Source organism: Canis lupus, chromosome 12, assembly GCF_048164855.1.
Source record: "Canis lupus baileyi chromosome 12, mCanLup2.hap1, whole genome shotgun sequence".
NCBI classification, from domain to species: domain Eukaryota; kingdom Metazoa; phylum Chordata; class Mammalia; order Carnivora; family Canidae; genus Canis; species Canis lupus.
The window spans coordinates 22,086,778-22,109,725 of record NC_132849.1 but is presented as its reverse complement, the minus strand read 5'-3'; positions in this window follow the sequence as shown (position 1 = coordinate 22,109,725).

The window sequence follows — 22,948 nt, the reverse complement described above, 5'->3', positions numbered from 1 at the left end:
ATTAGTTAAGCATCTGCCTTTGGCTCATGTCATGACCCTAGGGTCCTGGGATCCAGAGGCCCATATCAGGCTCCCTGCTCAGCAGGGAGTTTGCTTCTCCCTCTCCCTCTTCCGTTGCCTCTCCCTCCTGCTCATGTGCGTGCTCTCTCTCTCTAATAAAAAAAATCTTAAAATTTTTTTCTCAAAAAATTAAAATAAGCCTTTCTTATAAGTTATTATTAAATAGAATGCTTTTAAAATCTAAATCCATCTACCACTACTGCATTGTTTTCTATTGCAGAAATAACGTGTTATTAGAAAAGTGTGTGCATGTATGTTGTGTGCACACACATGACGTGCACATATTCATTTTATGGGGGCTAGTTAGTACTATTTAAATTCAGAAGTATCACATACCACTTAATAATTTACAGTCAATGTAGAAGACTGTAACATATATTATATTTGATAGCAAATTCTCAGGGACATAACAATATAGAATATATTACTCAAGCTCCCATTATTGCCTTTCAGGTCACTTTAAAGTGAAAAGTTCTTGAGCTATTGCTTAGGGAAGTCATGATTTACACCAGCCAGTGAAAGAAACATGACTGATTGCAATCTCTAGAATGGGATAAAGAACAAAAGTAATGTAGTTATGGCAGGGGCAGCCAATGATCTTTCTTGCTAGCACTACTGAGTTAGTTGTTCAGATCTGGAAATTATCTTTAAACAGGGCTGTGCCTAAGCCATAGGAAAAAAAAGTATGTGCCTTGAGGCCAAAAAAACCACCCTTCCTCTGCTAGAATATTTCCTCCTTCTAGTTCACTTAAGCTGCAAGCCAGGATCTCCAATCACATCTTTATTTTTTGGTTTAAGCAGCCTAATGGAGTCTGAGATACCAGAGAGATGCCATTTCACTCTTTAGGACTGAGATCTCATTCTCTCAGTTTTTGGAAATAGCATCTAAGTTTTAACTGAGAGCCTCTCTGGAAATTGCACTCTTTAGAAGAGTACTGACTTGCGCAAAGTTAGGCTCCCTTATGAGGAGCAGCCTATATCCAGTGATGGGTCAGTTGAGGGAATTAAGAGCTTTGCCTCTTTGCTTTAAGTAAATAACTCTATAAGATTATTCCAACGCCAGAATTCCCCCATGGAACTAGCTGTAGGCTCTGTAGTAACTACATCCCAGTTCACTGACTCCTTTCCCCTACCCTGTTTCCTTCACTGTTCTAGCATTTTCAATCCCCAGGGCACTCCTCGATTAACCTTTTGCCCAAAATCTTGGCCTCAGAATCTTCCCTGGGGAACCTGACCTAAGATAGTTGGTGTCAAGAATGCCCAAGGAAGATGACTTTGGAAATTTGGAGCTGAATCAGCCACTATTCAGCTGGCAATGAGAACTGACTGGTAGAATGTTGAACATTGTTAGTGCCTTGTATTTGCTTTGCAGTGTTAATTGTTGAGAACTTGGCTCTGGCAAACCCTGAAGGGCCATATGCCCTAGTAGGGGCATATCTCAGGTATTTAAGAAATTCTGTGTAAGTAATAAAATTAGGAAAGTAGAGTGGAATGATTCTTACTGGTGCATGCAGGCTGGGTCCAGGGACCCAGAGGGGTCCCACAGGACCAACAAAGAGGGTCCTTGGCTACACACAGGATAGAAATCAAACCCAAGTCAGCAAGAAGTGAAAGCAGAGTTAATTGAAGGTGTACAGAGAACATAGAATTAGACAGAGTGTGGGAGACTTGGAAAGAAAAAGGAGAATAAATTTTATCTTTGCTTAGGGTCTGGAGTTTTTATTGAGGATGATAGTCTAGTGTACATGTCCTCTCAGGCATCCAGAAATTGGTCAAACAAGGACCAGTGCTCAGGTGTCCTCCATAAGTCAGTTATGCCCCAGAGCCAGGGATCTTAGCACCAAGGCATCTGGTGTCAGGGGTCTTGGAAAACATACATGACAAGCTCACCTGATCATTCCTTAGATGTTATGTATTCTTCTGGAAGACTGCAAAGACAACATTAACTCTTGACCTTTACAAGGAGGACATACATTAAGGCATGTGTTAGGAGGGAGTATAGTTCCTAGCAAGAACAGAAGCAGAAAAAGAAGAAAATAAAATAAAAACATTTTTTTTTCCCATGGAGTCTCTTCAGTTTCTCTGTCTCATTATTAGAGGCTATCAACACTTTGGATAAAGAAATCAAAAGGCAGAGGATGATTAATCACTAACAAAAAGCTAAGAATGAAGGCTAGAGGGCCTCCTTAGTAGCATTGTCTTAGTAGCATATACAAAAATTCACTTTTGCTATAGCTAGAGGACAGGAAAAAGCTTAGGATAAAGCATAAGACTTAAGTAAAATAGTAGCAAAGCTATAGAGTAGTTTAAATGTTCAGATTTGGAACATCTACCTTGCTAAGATCAGGATTCTAATAAGGAAGGAATAGGACCTAGAAGTATGTTATAGGGTTATCTGGATAAATGCAGTCTAAAATACGAATTGCTCAAACACTTCTGAAGATTTAGGGCCCATTTCAGAGGTCCATGGGTCTCTGTTAAATGCTAGCACTCCTCCCTTGCTTGAAATCATTGTAGGTGTCAGTATCTTGCAAGAAAGCAAGCACCCTAGTCGGGATCTATCCACACCACCTCTGCAGTCTACAAGATCAGTAACTAGGATTAGGTTACGACATAACCAAGCTGAGGAAGTGCAGGACTACATCCTCAGGGAACTATATCCTGAATTGCCTGCTGGGCTCAGTCAATATTCACCATTAGGGATCAGAGGAATCTTCATAGGATTAGCTTTGGAGGATGCTGGATTAAGGAGAGAACATAAAGTTGAAAGAAGAGTTTATGGCTATGGGAGCACCCTACCATAACACAGGATTAGACATCCTGGCAAAGTATTTGGAAATACTGCTGACATGCAAAGATTGTTTTTGGAAGCTTAGAGAAGGTGGTGGTCCATGCTAAATGATAGAGAAATGCAAACAACATGGGATTGAAAGACTCACCAGTAGAGGGACTAGATGATACTTGGTTTACACGAATGATGAGATGAACTGGTCATAAAGGCACAAGCATTTTTGAGCAGCTCAGAGGTTGTCTTCTGCCAAATGGTACTGGCAGTAAGAGATGCTCATACAGCATGTGCTTCTAAATGGCTATACGGTTAGTTAAGATTATGAAAAAATAGGAAACAGGATATTGGACAGAATGTGCAATCATTTTCATAATATTAGGTAGGATTATCTGAGAAGTAGCTGGGGAATATGTGATACAATCTAAGGAATATCAGAAGAACCTATCAAGATGTTTAAACATACTTGAAATTCATAGGGAAGTGGTTTTCAACCAGGAGGAATTTTGTCCCTCAGGAAACATTTGGCAATGTTCAGGGATATTTTTGGCTGTCACAAATGGAAGAGTGATGCTACTGGCATCAAGGTGGCAGAGACCAGGCATGCTGCTAAACATTCTACAATATACAGGACAACACCCCACAAGAAAGAATTACCCAGCCACATGCAATGTCCATAGTTCTGAGAGTGAAAAACCCTCTTATAGGAATAAGGCAGACCAAAACAAAGTAAATCAAGGATGGATCAAGAGATTGAGGGCAGCCGTTTCCAAACAAGTCTTAATTCCTGGATTAATTTCTAGATAGAGGTCAGTTTTCCAGATCCAGAACCCAATGATTGAGGGAGCATTGAATATCCTGGGGGAAAGATATTGCAATGCCACTGGCAATGTATGATATAATGATTTCCATAGTCCTTCACCATATAGACCTACAGCTATTTACTCAGGTAACTGCATACCGGAGAAAGGGAATGCACAAATATTTTGAAGACTACTGGACACAGAAATCAAGATAATATTATTGCGTATAGATCAAAAGAGTCATTAGGACCTCTGGTAGAAGCTTATGAGGGGAAAGATAATACATGAATTTTTGGCACATTTGGGGTCTCACTGTGTCTGTTGTCTCCACAGGCCCACCCAGTAATTATCTTCCAAGTGCCCAAAGGTATATTTGAGATGAGCTGATATAAGTGTTGGCAGAACTCAGAGATTGGCTACTTGGCCTGCACAAGAGCTATTATAAAAGTGGAAGCCTCTGTAACTACCACCTTCCATTGCCAGTCAAATTGTAAATCAGAAACAATATCCTATCCCAGAGAGAATGGTAGAAATTATTTTCACCTTTAAAGGATAAAGGAGGTTTCCAACCCAAAATGCTGTACTAGGGACTATTGCCTAAAACAAAAGGAAAAAATGAGAATATTATTATGAAACAACAATCTTCAAAGCAAAAGATATGTAGAAGCAAAGGACCGTGTTTTCTGAGATACAGCAAACAAAGAAGGAGAGCCCTAAGATTGTCCAAATTCACTACTTTGAGAGTTTTTTGGGCACAACATAAGAAAATAGAACTCAAGAAAAGTCTCATAGACCGACAGAATTGAGGATATAGAATTGAGAATCCAGGGAGACCAAGGAAGATAGATTTGAAGGATAGTGCAGCAGAAAAGAAAGAGCAGCATAGAGAGATAATTCTGGAAATGTGGGAGGTAGAACTCCAGAGATGGACAGAGAACTCAGAGTAGTAATCACCACATGCATATTTGAAAACTACCTGAGACCAAGGAAAGAGCCATTTGAAGGAGGAAATAGTATCCAATACTCAGAGTGGAAAAGAGGTCTTATTTCTACCACTCAGAATGATAAACCTCATCATCCATGGGACACTGAGTAGACTAATCAGAAGGCTGCTTTTGCTGCAATAATGACCCAGCTCTGGTTCCACCTGACAGATCTTAGGAGTGAGACTTAAGACTACCATTTTCCAAATGAGGGCATCACAAAACAAACCTCGAGAATATTTGTAGGTGGATGCCTGGGTAGCTCAGTCGTTTAAGCATCTGCCTTCAGCTCAGGTCATGATCCCCTGTCCTGGGATCAAGCCCCATGTCAGGCTCCCTGCTCAGCAAGGAGTTTGCTTTTGCCTCTTCCTCTGCCCTGCCCCCTGCTCATGCTCATGCTCTCCCCCGCCCCCTTTCTCAAATAAAATAAATAAAATCACTGTTTAAAAAAAGAATATTTGTAGGAATATAAAAACACCCAGGACCCAAAAAAGTAAAATTTACGTCAAATCAGACATTACTAGACTGCATAGAAGCAGGAAAACATGCCACCCATCAGCAGCAGAAAACCAGTCAATTGATATTGACTTAAAATGGATACACAGGAGCTAGAATTAGCAGACACCTGCTTGTGAACTTCACTCCTCTTTGTCCCAAACTAAATTAAAAGAAAAGAAAAAAGAAAAGGTCCATGGAAGCCTAAGTAGGACTGTTCCATCTCATTGTCAAGGCCGGTCTTGGATATTTTCATCAGGTCTTTTCATTGGTTCATATATCTATCCTAATAAAAAGCAAGATCCAGGATTTCAGTTTAGGATTAATGTAGAAGCAAGCAGATTATGCTTTTTGATCTGCCTTGGTTTTGGTCCACTTTGGAATAACTAGTGTAGGAAAAAAGTGATACTCGATAATATTCTCCCTAAGTTATCTGCCACTGCTGTCCATATATTAGCCGGGGACACTTATAGAGAAGAATTGCTTATTTTTAACAATCTTCTAGATTTTTTTCAAAGTCTGCTGTGGAAATGCATATTTATTTTAACCCAACTTTTAGTCTAATATTTATCACATTAAAGTTAGAGTCTGCCTATTCAAATCTTCTGCTCTTTTTTGAAATAGACTAAAATTTGCTTCTTTTTCTACTCTATTTATCAGTGGCTAAACAGGATAAGACTTGGGAGTTGGTTCTCATCAGAGAGACTGAAATTCTACCTAAAAGTACCCATATTTGTTGTCTTTTCTAGGTTTGGACAGATATCTAAATAAAAAACACAATTTTCAAAAAAAAAAAGGAAAATAAATGTGGAAAAAATAGTCAAATAATTATCTGTGTTTGGAATCAGCTAGATGACCAATTTTGCATCTGTACATTTAGATTTTTTTTGGATGCCATTAGACCTTGGCAGTCTAGATAGGAGAAGCAACTTTCTAAGAAGAAATGTGAAGTTCTCTAGATATAAAATACAAAAATAATATGTGGAGAGAAAAAAAAAAAAGTAAAAATTTAACACTTCGCTTTTCAGAGAAATTAAATAACGACTAATTGAGAGTGTACTCCTAGCCAGGAAAGGCTGGACACGAGCAACCATTTTCTCCATCTGGTTCCCTTTCATCCTCAAGTGTCCGTCTCTTGTTCTGCCATGGCTCCCAGCCTTCATTCATGCTACACAACCTGCCTGTAGTACCTTTCTCTTTTCAATTAACTATTTGAAATTTTTACCTTATTTAAATTTCACACGAACACTTCCCTCTTTCTGGGAAGTCATTCACTGGCATTCCATGGCAGTCCCTGATTACTTATTTCTCAGAGTTCTTTTTAGCAAAATTAAGCAATTTTATGTTCTCTAAATGTGACATCCAGCTACATGTATTTCCACTCCTAAGGAGAGTTCTTTGAAGTCAGGCCTCATGTGCTGCGTTACTGTTAACCTCTTTAGCCTTCACTGTTGTCAGTTTCTTTTTTATGCCGCTCACTTCCCTGTGTTCCTGAATATATGGCACTTTTCCATTTATCTTGAATTTTCTGTTTATTCCTTTCATTTCTTTTGACTGCTAAACTTCTTAGAAAAGTGGTTGAATTCTCTGACTACTACTTTTGCTTATCTACATTCCCTTTCTCAACCTTCCATAGCTAAAATACCATGAAAAATGGAATTTTAAATGCCAAAAAAAGTGTTCTCATTATTGACCTAGTGATTTTTTTTTCTGAGTCTCTTTTTCATTTCTGCCTGTTTGGATTGTTTATTTTACTGCTTCCTTTCATCCACTGGTAACCATTTAAGATTCTTTTTCCTCTTGTTTCCTCAATGAATACATTCCTGAATATAAACATTACACATGCTTTTGGAATGCTATTTACAATATCTTATCCCTGCTTTCCTGACTGACACAGCAGTTATAAACATTTCATTCAGCAACAAAGACTATAGGAGTTGACATCTATTACAGAGAGCATGAAGGGTATCTCTAATAACTTATTGGAATAAAAAGAATCAATCAATAGAGTAAACAAACTCTATTTCGTTAAAAAAGGCACTGGCCTGTAGATGATGTAGGATTGGCTTAGGCAGATCTTTCTCAATTATTGGGAAAATAGTTCCTGCCAATTATCTGCTGGTAAGACAGCTTCCTATCAAGGGGCCAAAGCAAATTTGTGATCCACAAATAATAATGTGAATAATACCTTTCATCTGCTATTTGGGGACTGAGAAATCTTAAGTGTCAATATTCAATGGTATCTTCTCAGTTTTACTGATCATTATTGGCATCGTGAAATGAGGATGAAATTGCTTCCATAGTTTTTGAGGCAAATGTATGGACAACTCTACTATGAGATTAGAAATGTTAGAGAAACTAAGGAAGAAGTTATTATACTTTGAAATCTTCAAAGCACAGGGAAAACTATTTTTACTTCACTTCCTCTCTAGGATTTCATGTATTTTGAGAGAATAATCAAAGGGATGGTATGGTTTATGCAATAGATTTACTGTTACCATTTCTGAGGGAGTTATAAATCATATCTATGAGAGCTAAGTAAGATATTTTAAATGTTTAATTATGTATTGATGCATTATAATATGGAAGGAAAGATTTGGGGCTCTGATATCAGATATCCTAGGATTAAATGTCTATTCCACTACTGCTGTGTAGCTTGGAGCAAGTTACTTGCCACTCAATTTTCTCAGTTGCAGAATTAGAATTTATTTATTTATTTATTTATTTATTTATTTATTTATTTTTAAAGATTTTATTTATTCATTCATGAGAGATACAGAGAGAGGCAGAGACACAGGCAGAGGGAGAAGCAGGCTCCCTGCAAGGAGCCCAATGCTGACGGATCCCAGATCCCAGAATCACACCCTGAGCGGAAGGCAGCGGCCCAACCACTGAGCCACCAAGGCATCCTGCAAAATTAGAATTTAAAAAGGACCTGCCCCACAGGACTGTGGTGAAGATTGCATGAACATGAAGAATATGAGACATACAAAATGTGTGCAATAATCATTTCTCATTACCTATAATTAGATTTTTATTGCCCACTCCCTTGGCTTTCCCTAAAGGGCTTAGATTTAAAGTCTTTAAAATGGAGATTGTCCATGTAGTTGTCTTCAGGGATTAAGAAAAGTGATAACTAAGATTACCTTTAACTCTGCTACTAGATTTTGTCTTTTTCAGAAGCAGAAAGGGGGCTGAAGATGCGATGGTATCTACCGTAAGAGAAGAAAACAAGGTGAGCAAAATATGTACTGAGATGAAACAGAACAAGATATTAGGAGCTACATGAAACTGAGAGAGACCTGTGGCATCGTAAGGTCCATGCGGTACCTGTTTCTAGTCATAGGGATACAGTGCTATAGGGAATACTAAATGCTTAAAAAATATTAAAACTGGTGCATGCAATGATAACTGAAGTAAGCTGGTCAAGCTGTAGCTCAGTTTTTTATGCCAATTTATCTAATCTAAGTCTTAGGTTTCATCCTTTTAGTTAGCAAATATTTTAAGCCATAGCTAGATATTCAGGATTAAATCTGGGTCTTCAAATTTAAAAAATGCAAATAACTATCAAATCACATGAACAGTACCTAGCTCTAAAGCATTTTTGTCATTTTTTTTTCCTATTATCAAACCAGATTTTCAGCCTTGGCATCCAATATTTGTGAAAATAATGCTTGCATTTTTATGTTAATATACAGCTGGAAGAGAGTACATAGCAATTATGTGATGACTAAAAGGCCCAAAAGCATAATAGTGATGTTTTGAACAATTTAATCCATTAAAAGCTCAGTTAAGCGAATAAAGAAAATACTTTTAACATATGGTTGTAGTAAAGGAAGGACTGGTAAACATTTTAGTATAATGTGATATTTTTGAGTAATTTTACCTCTTAAACCAATATTTTCAGAAAATTGAATGAAAGACTTTTTAATCATCAGAACTCTAATTTTTCCCCCAGAACTCTAATTTTTTTTACAGCATTTCATCTAATTTCTATTATACAGTTTTTAAAGTTTTCTACAGTCTTGCTTCCTCTGACATCTAAATACATATCATCTCCTACTCTCTAAAAGCAGTCTATAAGGCAGATTTGTTTCTGTTTTCCAAACCCAAGTCTCATCTCTCCTTCCTGGTCTTTCTCTCAGGATAGCCCTCTGGGCACCCTTTACCCGGGCAAGTCCAGCTTACCCTGCTGTCCAATACCGTGGTCACCCTCTCTTGCTGCCAATGAATATTTACTAATTATTCTGTTGCACCTATGATCTTATCTAGCTTATCTCCTTTATCATGACTCAGCATGATTTTATCATGCAGTCTCAAAATGATAGCACAAGGTACCCTTCTTTTTCCTCTTCAAATTCAACTGATTCTCACTCTTCTACATAGATTGCTTGTGTTAACTTTGCCTTTACTTTTTAAATTGCCCAATCCCTTGGGCATATTCAACACACATTTCTGATAACCACTGATATGGTTTGAAGCTTGGGGTTCAGAACCAACAGCCAAGAAAGAATTCTTGAGATATCTTCAGTGCAAAAACTGTGATTTTTTTTTTTTTTAAAGCACAGGGACAGGACCCAGGGGCAGAAGGAGCTACAATAGGGTTGTGAGGAGTGGCTGATTATTTCATAGGAGTTGGGGGGGAAGTAAATACAAAGGGAGCTTTCCCAAAAGACTTTCATATGCTAAAGAAGACTCACTGGACCCTGGAGGCCTAGCTATTGTCAAACTAAGGTTGTTTTAACCTTTAGCAAAGCATAAAGACAGTTGGGAGTTCCTAGGTGTGCCTGGGTGGTGCAGTGGATTAAGCTTTTAAGAGTGTGGGAAATATCAGAAAGGGAGACAGAACGTAAAGACTGCTAACTCTGGGAAACGAACTAGGGGTGGTAGAAGGGGAGGAGGGCGGGGGGTGGGAGTGAATGGGTGACGGGCACTGGGGGTTATTCTGTATGTTAGTAAATTGAACACCAATAAAAAATAAATTAAAAAAAAAAAAGAGTCTGACCCTTGGTTTCCGCTCAGGTCCTGATCTTAGGGTCCTGATCTCAGGTCCTGATCTTAGGGTCTTGATCTTAGTGTTAGCAGAGTCTGCTGAAGTTTCTCTTTGCCCCTTCCCCCACATGCTGTGTCTCTAATACATTCATACATATATATGTACATACACAACTGGGAGTTGCTGGAGGAATCTGCCTATCCCAAGAATCTGTCAGTTGGCTGCAGTTTATAAGGCAATTTAATTTCACCTACATTTCTTCTGGTTTGCTCTCCACATCAACCACATTTGACATTTACCACACCCACCACTTTCATGGTTTGCACTGTTTTAGTCCTCCTCTAAACTTTCTAACCATTCCTATTTTTCTTACTGATTGTTCTTCAAGGGTTTTGTTTTTAAACTTGATCTCCTCATATACAGCACCATTTTGATGAAACACAAATACTAATTATTTCTAAATCTTTAAATGATGGTAGAATTCTCTCTCAGTATTTAGCTGCAGTTTAAACATCTTTGCATAACTCACCTGCAGGTGCCTTCAGTACAACATGTTCAACTCATTGTCTAGACCCCAGACATGCCTCTTTTCTATTCCCCAGTACAGTGAAAGGTGCCAGTAGATACTGGTAGTAGTAGATAGAGAACCAGTTTACGACAGCAGCTAACACAGACTCTCAGTTGTTCACTGTTACTTATCTTATTCAGTCATTTACTAAGTTCAGTAAATTCTACTCCCTTAATATTTCCTAAAGCATTGCATCTTTAGCCTTCCCACTGTTTTTCTAAAATTTGCATCTGATGTCTTCCTCTGCACATCTCCATTAAAATCTCCCCTGGGCTCCTTAGTCCTTTTGCCTCAATACCTGAGGCCAAAGTTGAACAAGTGGAGTCGACATTTGAATGAGAGCCAGGTGTTTTTCACCTCCCTCCTCCACTTCCCTTCTTTTAATGGCTTAATAAAACATACAAACATCTTATTTGTGGTCATCCAAAACCAATTTAGCAATAAATATTCTTTGGAAGGAGTATCACATTTTTCTGTTTGCTTTAGGTAAGTGAACATACAGAAGAAAAGAGGGACCATTTTGCTTAGGACCTTGAAAAACAGCCAAATGACTTTGAACACATGTGGCTGAACTAGTTGCTAGGTTCTACCTGGTGAGAAGGTTTTCAGTGTTTTGGGTTTTTCATTTTTTTAATTTTTATGATTTTCATGGTACCAGTGGTGGATAGGACTATTCCTGATATTTATACACGAACAAATACATGTTTGATTGTAAACCATATCCAAGGGTTCTATGGCTAACAGAGTTTTGCAGAAAACAATGGGAGTTGTACTTTAAAAAAATGCTGAGAATGATCAAAATGAAACTATAGCTGGAGGATGGGAAAGTAAAAAGGACAAGTCAAAATGGGGTCAGAATGCCAAATGGATGAAAAAATATATAGTGGCTAATGTGAATTTACTTGACATTCTTTTGCTAAGCACTATGGCTAATGAGAGAAATTAACAGCCACATTAATATTTTCTTTTTACTTGATATAAATGCATACAAACCCCAAAAAAACTGCAGATCTAGGCATTTTATTTATTTATTTATTTATTTATTTATTTATTTATTCATTCATTCATTCATTCATTCATTCGAGACACGGGGAGAGAGAGAGAGAAAGGCACAGGCAAAGGGAGAAGCGGCTCCATGCAGGGAGCTGGATGTGGGACTCGATCCCGGGACTCCAGGATCACACCCTGGGCCGAGGGCCGCTAAATCGCTGAGCCACCCGGGCTGCCCAGATCCAGGCATTTTAGAAACTCATTATTTGGGGGGAACTTTAAATAGCTTGTCAAAATAAGTTAAATGGGAGCACTGAAATAAAATCATAAAAAGTAAAACTTTTAAAGTAGACTACCGAGTTCATTCCAAGAATGAACTAAAACTGTGTGTGAGTTTCATGTCTCCTCCTTTCCCTATAGAGCATCTTTCCACAAGCATCTTTGTGGGGTGACCACATGAGCAGATCAGGTTGATGCAAGTGGGTTGGGTGGTGAAAGAACTCACCAAGACAGAACCAAAGAGATAAAAGTTGATTGAATACACTGCAAGGGAGCAGTGGGCAGAAAGCAAAGGAGAGACTGGAGGAGGCAGTGGTGAGAGCCCACAACGTGGAATGATGGAGTATAGGCCGTATGGAATTGTCCCATTTTTGCTAATCTTAGGAACTGTGCCTGGTTATAACCCGTCAGTTAGGACCTCTGGCTATTTCGAGGTGGGTTGCTTAATGAGCCTATTTTGCATCAGCTCAGTGGTGGCTGTCGGCCCTTTTAGCTTGCCCAAGTTTCCGTTGCTTAAGCTTATTGCCGAAAGTGACATCTACAATCTTTACCCGCTAAAGTTTCCCATTCTCCAGTATATCCTATATATATTGCCAAACTAATTTTCCTTAAATACATAGCTGATTATTCCTAAAAGGAAATATAAAATTCTAATCTGCAACTTTTCCAATTTTACCCTCTATAGTAGTTAAAGTTCTATATTTTTCCCCAAATTTTCTGTATACTTCAATATTTATGTTAGTAATAAATTGAAACCACATATTCCCAGTCAACTTTTTATTCTAAGATTTTTAATTTATTATTTTAGAGAGTTCACACTGCAGTGCACATGGGGAGGGTGCAGGGGTAGGGAAGCAGGCTCCCATCTCAGCAGGGAATCCCCCAGGACCCTGAGGACCTGAGCAGAAACCAAGAGTCCAAAGTTTAACCGACTGAGTCACCCAGGGGCCCCCCACCCCAGTCAAATTTTCTTGATTAAAAGGGACTATTAAATAAAAAGGGACTATTAATTTTGGTACATTCTCAAAATAAAAGATAATAATGCTTTTAATTTCATTGTAAAGAGGTACCTTTATTTATTTTTAAAGATTGATTGATTGATTGATTGATTCATGAGAAACATAGAGTGAGAGGCAGAGACACAGGCAGAGGGAGAAGCAGGCTCCCCGCAGGAGCCTGATGCGGACTCCATCTGGGAACTCCAGGATCATGCGCTGAGCCAAAGGCAGACGCTCAACTGGGGAGCCACCCAGGTGTCCCAAGAGGCACCATATTTAAATAGTCATTTTCTAATTGTACTTTTCAGTTGTTTCTATTCAACTTTTTTTGTTTGTTTTAAAGATTTTATTTATTTATTCATGAAAGACACAGAGAGAGAGAGGCAGAGAAACAGGCAGAGGGAGAAGCAGGCTCCATGCAGGGAGCCTGATGTTGGACTCAATCCTGAGACTGCGGATCTCGCCCCAGCCAGGGGCAGGTGCTCAACCACTGAGCCAACCATGCGTCCTCCATTCAACTCTTAATATAAATCTTAAATCTTTTCCCTTATACATATGTATGTCATATGTATATGCATTTAAAATATTGATAAACATTAACAAATTGCATCAATAAGGTTTAGCTAATTTATCTTCTTGTCACCACTGTGTGGGAGTGCCTACTTCTCCCCACCTTTTTCTAAACAGAGTATTAAGAAATGTTAATCACATTTTAATCTTATCTGTAAAAGATGACACATCTGTAATTTTGAGTTACATTTCCTAATTAAAAAGCTTTAACATATTTTCTTTTGCTCATTTGTCATTCACAGTCCTTTTCTATAAAATTTCATTTTCCTAACACCCCACATATTTTTTAATAACATACAAATTGATTATTTTATATTACATTTATTTGTATAGATTCTCTTTGGATATGGAATGAAATCAGAAACTGGATTTGCTTTCTCTAAATGGATGGACAAGTGTTCGAAAAAACATTGATGGAGCAGTTCATTTATTTATTCATATATATTGAGCATTTACTATATGTCAGTCACAGAAAAACTTAACATTCTCAACAGAAGAATGCTAAAAAGATATATTGAAGTCAGGAAAGTTTTTTTCTCCCTGACATTAATGAGAATACTCTGCATGTTCACAACTAAGTCCAATTTTGGTATTACTTTAAGATTACTTTTAAGAAAATATCTATGTATACTGAGATAAACTAATATTTAAAAAATCAGGAATAGTTCTTATATATTAAAAGTTTAGTGTATATGAAGGAAACTATTTTCAACTTTGAATTATATTAATAGACTTTATCAAGTTCTATTCTTGTTTTGGCAAAATAACAGTAGATTATTCTCCTAATATGCATTTAATTTCACTTTCTAATATTTTCTATCAGATTTTATATTAATATTCAATAAATGATATGTATAAACCTTTTGTAGTCATTGTCATGTATTTTTATATATGGGCATTCTGGTTTAAAAAATAGAAAATTCCCTCATGAAAGAAGATGGTAGTTGAAAAAAAATAGAAAATTTCCCTCTTTCTTAGGGATAAATAAAGTCAAAGTTATTAGTTTCTTACTAGCTGAAAGTCATTCATCTGTGAATCAATATGGACCTGTCACATATGAAGAAGTCTTGTGTTTAGAAAATTGCCTCAAATTCCTCAAGAATATTTAATAGGTTTGGGTTTTCTACCTTGTAGTGAGGCTATGATTGGCCAGTCATTTTTGAGAATTTTAAAATATTAGCCATTGCTTGCCTTCATATTTGTTTTATTTTTCATTGTCTTTGTTTCTTGAAACAATGTTTCTGTGGCAAACAAAAATTACCTCCAGTATGATTACTACAAAGATTAAAAAAAAAAAAAAAAAAGAAGGAAAGAAGGATAAAATTTGAAGACACAAATTACTTTCATGGTAAAATGTATGAAGACTTATAGAGATGATTTTCCAAAGGCAGAAATGACGTAGCACAAACACACAGATAGAAGTCCCTATGAACTCCAAAATTAATACAGAAATGCTTGAGAGCTGACACTGCAGCAACAGTGAGAATTATACCCAGTGCCAGCCTTTCTGATATTTGCTCAAAACTATTTTCTTTTTCTTTATTTTTAATTTTTTATTTTCATTATATTTTATTTTTATTTTTTTCCAATTGATAAATTTATTTTTTATTGGTGTTCAATTTGCCAACATATCGAATAACACCCAGTGCTCATCCCATCAAGTGCCCACCTCGGTGCCCATCACCCAGTCACCCCCACCCCCTGCCCACCTCCCTTCCACCACCCCTAGTTCCTTTCCCAGAGTTAGGAGTCTTTCATATTCTATCTCCCTTTCTGATATTTCCCACTCATTTTTTCTCCTTTCCCCTTTATTCCCTTTCACTATTTTTTATATTGCCCAAATGAATGAGACCATATAATGTTTGTCCTTCTCCGATTGACTTATTTCACTCAGCATAATACCCTACAGTTCCATCCACATCGAAGTAAATAGTGGGTATTTGTCGTTTCTAATGGCTGAGTAATCTTCCATTGTATACATAAACCACATCTTCTTTATCCATTCATCTTTCGATGGACCAAGGCTCCTTCCACAGTTTGGCTATTGTGGACATTGCTGCTAGAAACATCGGGGTGCAGGTGTTCAGGCATTTCATTGCATCTGTATCTTTGGGGTAAATTCCCAGCAGAGCAATTGCTGGGTCCTAGGGCAGGTCTATTTTTAACTCTTTGAGGAAACTCCACACAGTTTTCCAGAGTGGCTACTCCAGTTCACAATCCCACCAGCAGTGCAAGAGGGTTCCCCTTTCTCCACATCCTCTCCAATACTTGTGGTTTCCTGCCTTGTTAATTTTCCCCATTCTCACTGGTGTGAGGTGGTATCTCATTGTGGTTTTGATTTGTATTTCCCTGATGGCCAGTGATGCAGAGCATTTTCTCATGTGCATGTTGGCCATGTCTATGTCTTCCTCTGTGAGATTTCTGTTCATGTCTTTTGCCCATTTCATGATTGGATTGTTTGTTTCTTTGGTGTTGAGTTTAATAAGTTCTTTATAGATATTGGATACTAGTCCTTCATCTGATATGTCATTTGCAAATATCTTCTCCCATTCTGTAGGTTGTCTTTTAGTTTTGTTGACTGTTTCTTTTGCTGTGCAGAAGCTTTTTCTCTTGATGAAGTCCCAATAATTCATTTTTTGCTTTTGTTTCTCTCGCCTTCATAGATGTATCTTGCAAGAAGTCGCTGTGGCCAAGTTCAAAAAGGGTGTTGCCTGTGTTCTCCTCTAGGATTTTGATGGATTCTTGTCTTACATTTAGATCTTTCATCCATTTTGAGTTTATCTTTGTGTATGGTGCAAGAGAGTGGTCTAGTTTCATTCTTCTGCATGTGGATGTTCAATTTTTCCAGCACCATTTATTGAAGAGACTGTCTCTCTTCCAGTAGATAGTCTTTCCTCCTTTGTTGAACATTAGTTGCCCATAAAGTTGAGAGTCCACTTCTGGATTCTCTATTCTGTTCCATTGATCTATGTGTCTGTTTTTGTGCCAGGACCACACTGTCTTGATGACCACAGCTTTGTAGTACAACCTGAAATCTGGCATTGTGATGCCCCCAGCTATGGTTTTCTTTTTGCAAATTCCCCTGGCTATTCGGGGTCTTTTCTGATTCCATACAAATCTTAAGATGATTTATTCCAACTCTCTGAAGAAAGTCCATGGTATTTTGATAGGGATTGCATTAAACGTGTCAATTGCCCTGGGTAACATTGACATTTTCACAATGTTAATTCTTCCAATCCATGAGCATGGAATATTTTTCCATCTCTTTGTGTCTTCCTCAATTTCATTCAGAAGTGTTCTATAGTTTTTAGGGTATAGATCCTTTACCTCTCTGGTTAGGTTTATTCCTAGGTATCTTATGCTTTTGGGTGCAATTGTAAATGGGATTGACTCCTTAATTTCTCTTTCTTCAGTCTCATTGTTAGTGTATAGAAATGCCACTGACTTCTGGGCATTGATTTTGTATCCTGCCAAACTGCCAAATTGCTGTATGAGTTCTAGCAATCTTGGGGTGGAGTCTTTTGGATTTTCTATGTACAGTATCACGTCATTGGTGAAGAGGGAGAGTTTGACTTCTTCTCTGCCAATTTGAATGCCTTTTATTTAATTTTGTTGTCTGATTGCTGAGGCTAGGACTTCTAGTACTATGTTGAATAGCAGTGGTGAGAGTGGACATCCCTGTCTTGTTCCTGATCTTAGGGGAAAGGCTCCCAGTGTTTCCCCAATGAGAATGATATTTTGCTGTGGGCTTTTCGTAGATGGCTTTTAAGATGTCAAGGAACGTTCCCTCTATCCCTACACTCTGAAGAGTTTTGATCAGGAATCAATGCTGTATTTTGTCAAATGCTTTCTCTACATCTATTCAGAGGATCATATGGTTCTTGTTTCTTCTCTTGCTGATATGATGAATCACATTGATTGTTTTACGCATGTTGAACTAGCCTTGCATCCTGGGGATAAATCCTACTTGGTCATGGTGAATAATCATCTTAATGTATGGTTGTATTCTATTGGCTAGTATCTTGTTGAGAATTTTTGCATCCATGTTTATCAAGGATATTGGTCTATAATTCTCCTTTTTGGTGGGGGTCTTTGTCTGGTTTTGGAATTAAGGTGATGCTGGCCTCATAGAAATACTCCATCTCTTTCTATCTTTCCAAACAGCTTTAGTAGAATAGGTATGGTTTCTTCTTTAAACGTTTGATAGAATTCCCGAGGGAAGCCATCTGGCCCTGGATTTTTGTGTCTTGGGAGGTTCTTGATGACTGCTTCAATATCCTCCCTGGTTATTGGCCTGTTAAGGTTTTCTATTTCTTCCAGTTCCAGTTTGGGTAGTTTGTGGCTTTCCAGAAATGCATCCATTTCTTCTAGATTGCCTAATTTATTGGCGTATAGCTGTTCATAATATGTTTTTAAAATCGTTTGTATTTCCTTGGTGTTGGTAGTGATCTCTCCTTTCTCATTCATGATTTTATTAATTTAAGTCTTCTCTCCTTTTTAATAAGGCTGGCTAATGGTTTATCTATCTTTTTAATTCTTTCAAAGAATCAACTCCTGGCTTTGTTGATCTGTTCCACATTTCTTCTGGTCTCGATTTCATTGAGTTCTGCTCAAATCTTTATTAACTCTCTTCTTCTGCTGGGTGTAGGATCTATTTGCTGTTTTTTCTCCAGCTCCTTTATGTGTAAGGTTACCTTTTGTATTTGAGTTCATTCCAGTTTTTGGATGGATGCTTGTATTGCGATGTATTTCCCCCTCAGGACTGCTTTTGCACTATCCCAAAGATTTTGAATGGTTGTATTTTCATTCTCATTAGTTTCCATGAATCTTTTTAATTCTTCCTTAATTTCCTGGTTGACCCTTTCCTCTTTTAGCAGGATGGTCCTTAACCTCCACATGTTTGAGGTCCTTCCAAACATCTTGTTGTGATTTAGTTCTAATTTCAAGGCATTATGGTCTGAGAATATGCAGGGGACGATCCCAATCTTTTGGTGTCAGTTAAGACCTGATTTGTGACCCAGTATGTGGTCTATTGGAGAAAGTTCCATGTGCACTTGAGAAGAATGTGTATTCAGTTGAGCTTGGATGTACAGTTCTGTAGATATCTGTGAAATCCATCTGGTCCAGTGTATCATTTAAAGCTCTCGTTTCTTTGGAGATGTTGTGCTTAGAAGACCTATTGAGTGTAGAAAATGCTAGATTGACGTCACCAAGTATAAGTTTAATATTATCTAAGTATGTCTTAACTTTGGTTATTTATTGATTGATATATTTGGCAGCTCCCACATTCAGGACATATATATTGAGGATTGTTAAGTCCTCTTGTTGGATAGATCTTTTAAGTATGAGATAGTGTCCCCCTTCATCTCTCACTACAGTCTTCGGGGTAAATTTTAGTTTATCTGATATAAGGATGGCTACCCCTGCTTTCTTTTGAGGACCATTTGAATGGTAAATGGTTCTCCAACCTTTTATTTTCAGGCTGTAGGTGTCCTTCTGTCTAAAATGAGTCTCTTGTAGACAGCAAATAGATGGGTCCTGCTTTTTTATCCAGTCTGAAACCCTGCACCTTTTGATGGGGTCATTAAGCCCGTTCACATTCAGAGTTACTATTGAAAGATATGAGTTTAGTGTCATCATGATACCTATTCAGTCCCTGTATTTGTGGATTGTTCCATTGGACTTCTTAAAGAGAAATTTTAAGAGCCCCCCTTAAAATTTCTTCCAGAGCTGGTTTGGTGGTCACATATTCTTTCAGTTCCTGCCTTTCTTGGAAGCTCTTTATCTCTCCTTCTGTTCTGAATGAGAGCCTTGCTGGATAAAGTATTCTTGGCTGCATGTTCTTCTCATTTAGGATCCTGGATATATCCTGCCAGCCCTTTCTGGCCTGCCAGGTCTCTGTGGAGAGGTCTGCTGTTAATCTAATATTTCTCCCCATAAAAGTTAGAGACTTCTTGTCTCTTGCTGCTTTAAGGATCTTCTCTTTATCTTTGGAATTTGTAAGCTTCACTATTAAATGTCGAGGTGTTGAGCGGTTCTTATTGATTTTTAGGGGGGCGGGGATCTCTCTATTTCCTGGATCTGAATGCCTGTTTCCCTTCCCAGATTAGGAAAGTTTTCAGCTAGAATTTGTTCAAATACATATTCTGGCCCTCTGGCCCTTTCGGCGCCCTCGGGAACACCAATTAAACGTAGGTTTTTCTTCCTCAGGCTGTCGTTTATTTCCCTTAATCTATCTTCATGGTCTTTTAATTGTTTGTCTCTTTTTTCCTCAGTTTCCCTCTTTGCTATCAACTTGTCTTCTATGTCACTCACTCGTTCTTCCACCTCGTTAACCCTCGTCGTTAGGACTTCCAGTTTGGATTGCATCTCATTCAATTGGTTTTTAATTTCTGCCTGATTAGCTCTAAATTCTGCATCATGAAGTCTTTTGAGTCCTTTATGCTTTTCTCTAGAGCCACCAGTAGCTTTATAATAGTGCTTCTGAATTGGCTTTCTGACACTGAATTATAATCCGAATTTTGTAACTGTGGGAGAGAGGACTGTTTCTGATTCTTTCTTTTGAGGTGAGGTTTTCCTTCTAGTCATTTTGCTCAGTGCAGAGTGGCCAAAAACAAGTTGTATTGGGAAAAGGAGAAAAAGAAAGAAGAGAAAAAAGAAAAGAAAAAGAAAAAAAAGAAAAAAGAAAATAAAGGAAAAAAGAAAAAAAAGAGAGAAGAAAAGAAAAAAGAAAAAAAGTGGGGGGCAAACAGAAATCAAAAACAAAAAACAAGGGGGAGTATCCTCTGATTCTGTATACTCTAAATCCTTCGACTTCCCCTGGAGCTTTCCAGTGCTGCTTGGTCAATAATTTGTTTTTCCCCTGTCCGTCCAGCTGGTCTTCTGGGGGAGGGGCCTGTTGTGCTGATTTTCAGGTGTTAGCACTTGGGGGAGCTGCTGTGCCCCTGCCTGGTGCAGGGCTCAGTGGGGGTTGTTTACCCCGTGAGGCCCCAGGAGGAACAACCGCAGTGGCAGGGCCAGCTCTGCAGCCCTGGAGTCAGCCCCCGCAGTAGCTCCAGAGCTCTCCGTCTGCAGGGCCTGGAGGCTCCGGGCGGGGCCGCTGATCTGCTCAGCTGGGGCAGGAGCGTCCTCGCTGTCCTGGGCCCTCCCGGCCTCTGCCTGTCCCGGGGGAGGCCGGATCCTGGGCTGTGTCCCGGGGCCCAGTGCTCCCGGTCTGCGCTGTTGGATTCATGCTCCCACCCTGCAGCCCCCTCCGCGGAGCTGCCGCCCGAGCCCCCCCGAGCTGCTCCCGCCCCGCAGCCCCCTCCGCGGAGCCGCCGCCCGAGCCCCCCCCGAGCTGCTCCGGGTCCCGCCGTGCGCGCTGCAGCCCTTAGGGAGCTCGGCGCACTGTCCCGGGGCGCAGGTGTCTGTTAGTGTCCCCAGGAGCCCGAGGGCATCCCCGCCCTCCTGGGTCCTGCTCCACCTCCCTGCGAGCCTCTTTCCACCCGGGAAGGTCGGTGCAGCTCCTGCTCCTCTGGGACGGGGCTCTCCTGTCCTGGGGACACTCGCCCCGGCCTCAGCCCGGCTCCTCGCGGGGCCCCTCCCCCTTGGAGGCCTTTTGTTTCTTTATTTCTTTTTCCCCGTCTTCCTACCTTGATAGAAGCAGGAACTCTTCTCACTGTAGCATTCCAGCTGTTCTCTCTTTAAATCTCAGGCCGAATTCGTAGATTTTCAGGATGATTTGAAGGTTATCTAGGTAAGTTGGTGGGGACAGGTGACTTGGGGACCCTACTCTTCTGCCATCTTGCCCCGCCTCCTCTTTTTATTTTTTATTTCCTAAATTAAGTCACCTCTCAATACAATAAGCCTAGAGGCTATTACAATTTGGTTCTCAGCTCAATAGGAAAAATGGACTCTATGAAAAATTCCCAACGAATATTTTTAAACTAGATGAATCTAAAATCAATATTCCCTATAGAGCATTGTCCAGCAGGCCCAGGTTGGTTGGTTTGCATTCTGTGGTTAGTTTCCTTAACTATGATTCATTTTAATTGGAGTATAAACATACTAGGTCTACATATTTCAGGAAAAATGACAGAAACTAGTATTAATTACTAGTTAGTTACAGAAACTAGTATTAATTACTATTATTATAGCAAGTACTTGAACAACTTATTGGGGAATATAGGGTATATGAATTAAACAAATTTTAATAACTCACTTATTGGTAAGGAGTAGCATGAATAATTTCACTTCCATTTGTTAGTATGATTTTTCCTTAGTATATTTGATATTATTTGTTCATTTTAAGTACCATCATGACCTAATAGTTCCTTAAAAACTTCACCGGTTAAGATTAATGAAAATACTTTAAATTTAATATTTAAATTTTTACTGCTTGGCCTTTCCTTCAGGGTAACTTCTTAATACTTTTTAAAATGCTGTCCCAAACATATTTAAAAACATCTTTTCTTTATAAAAACAAAGTATCAGGAAGCCCAGGTGGCTCAACGGTTTAGCACCACCTTCAGCCCAGGATGTGATCCTGGAAACCCAGGATTGAGTCCCACGTCAGGCTCCCTGCAGGGAGCCTGCTTCTCCCTCTGCCTTGTGTCTCGGCCTCTCTCTCTTTCTCTGTGTCTCTCATGAATAAATAAATAAAATATATAAATACATACATACATACATACAAACAAAGTATCTCAGCCTCATTTGGAAATTCTCTGAGCCAATATTGGAATTCATGGATAAATGCATTTTGTGGAGTGGAAGAAGCTAGATTCAAAAGACCACAGATTATATTATTTCAGTCATCTAACATTCTAAAGAGGCAAAAATAAGGAATGGAAAACAGAAGAATGTTTGCCAGTCATGAAGGAAAGGATGGCTGATGATGAATGGACACATGGACGAATTTAGCAGGTAATGGAACCGATCTTTATAGTACTGGAATGGTAGATACAGGGCTTTATGAATTTAACAAAACCTATCTCAAAGGGTGAGCTTCAATGTATGCAAATTAAAAAAAAAATCTATCAGCTGCCTGGCATCCCAGAATGTAATATAAACTGTGACAAATGACTCTAATTGTACAAAAAAATTGTGACATAACCATACTGCACACAGTGGAGATAAAAAGAAATTGATTGAATCAATGCTAAAAAATTACATTTAGACTAAAAATTGTAAAGCTGAAGGGAAGTGGAACTGTGCATAAACACTTTACTTCAGCTGGTGATTGTTTCCCATGCTGAGATATTTTATAGTATGGTATAACTGTTCTGAACCTGTATTATATGTCTGTTCAGGTTTAACAAGTCAGTGGATGGTGGGTTGGGGGTCAGGTTTGTCACTGTTAGGCAGGGAAAACACAGAAAAGAAAAAGAAAATAAATGACTAGCCTGGATGAGAGTATGAGACATCAGTATGAAGTTATATTTAGTTT